The sequence below is a fragment of the Lipotes vexillifer genome, unplaced genomic scaffold (assembly GCF_000442215.2).
Source record: "Lipotes vexillifer unplaced genomic scaffold, Lipotes_vexillifer_v1.1 scaffold1586, whole genome shotgun sequence".
NCBI lineage: Eukaryota > Metazoa > Chordata > Mammalia > Artiodactyla > Lipotidae > Lipotes > Lipotes vexillifer.
In genome coordinates, this window is record NW_006792103.1 from 100,722 (window position 1) to 102,406 (window position 1,685).

Below are 1,685 nucleotides of genomic sequence, written 5' to 3' on the forward strand. Positions count from 1 at the left end.
ATTGTTATTCAGGTCCACCTGAATTACTCCATTTCTCCGGCCTCCACTATCTTGTTTTCCTCCTTTCAAGAGGAACGAATTCTGATTGTAAGTTTCTTGAAGCTTACAAATTTTAGGGACTCTCTTTTTTTTTTGCGGTACGCGGGCCTCTCACTGTTGTGGCCTCTCCCGTTGCGGAGCACAGGCTCCGGACGCGCAGGCTCAGCGGCCATGGCTCACGGGCCCAGCCGCTCCGCGGCATGCGGGATCCTCCCGGACCGGGGCACGAACCAGCGTCCCCTGCATCGGCAGGCGGACTCGCAACCACTGCGCCACCAACGAAGCCCTAGGGACTCTTTTTAAGAGAAGGTCAGATTTCAAATGTAAAATTAAATGGAGCTCTTAGGCTTGAGCTTCATTAGCTTCATGGTAAATCTGCCTCTGCCTTCCAGTGAAAACACACAAGGCCTATTGTTTTAAACTATCCTGTTTCCCAATCCACATACCATGTCTGGAACACCAAATCTCTCAAAAATTTTACATTCCATTGCTTCCAAAAGCCCATCTCCTCTATAAAATCTCTTCTACTGAACAGCAGAAACCGTGATATTTCTTTAATTCCAGTTTCTCTAAAATTTAATTCCATATTTTCCTCCACTTATCACCCTACAACACATAGTTATCCCATTTGTTTTAAGTCAATTTTAGAAAATGACATATAGTCATGAGCAGCCCATGATGCACAATTAGGTATAAAGTTGGCTTTGCATATCAAAGGACATTAGTTATTATCTTTATCATTACATTTGAGGCAGAAGCCCTTTTCTAGGTGCAAAAAGATTTAGGGAAATACAGTTTCTAGTATTTGACTTAATATAGCTGATTGGCTAGAAAAAGGGACAAAATATTAAATATTAAAGATGACCAGATGGAAGGTAGTGAAGCCACTAAAAACAAAACCAAGTAGGGTAAAATCACAGGCACAAAATGCAACTCAAAGCATTAGTAGAGCTGAAGCTGTTTTTCGTTCGCATTATGAAACTCTTTACCTGCAAATGACAATACCAGAGCTCCAACAAGGCAATCTTATACATCAAACTGTCATGAAAATATGTGGCTCTTTCCTGCAGTGTCATGTTACTACCAAAATTTTTATTTTCCAGTAATACTGGAGGTAGTAATTAGAAGGTGTATTATTTCTGGCCAACCATAATGGATACAACCACAGCAAAAGGTTAATTGTTATGCTACAAACACTGCGGTAATTAGCTTTTTCTTTTTTTGAATCGATCTTTATTGGAGTATAATTGCTTCACAATACTGTGTTAGTTTCCATTGTACACCAAAGTGAATCAGCCATATGCATACATATGTCCCCATATCCCCTCCCTCTTGAGCCTCCCTCCCACCCTCCCTATCCCACCCCTGTAGGTCATATGGTACCCGTGAACCTAGTTGCAGGGCAGTAATTAGCTTTTAAAGCAGGGCTCGACAGGCAACATCAAGTAAAAGCTTTTAAATAAAGGTTATCCTCAATGTTGTGCCCGTAGACTCCCCTAAATTAAGTCAATAAGCCATCAAATTCACACGTGTCACCTGGAGGGACTGGAGCCATGGGGAGAGCTTTCAAGGGTTAGACCAAGAAGAGTTTGGGAGGAAACTTCAGGAGGGAAGTAGCCCATGCAGCCCAAGTTCCTCTCTTTCCC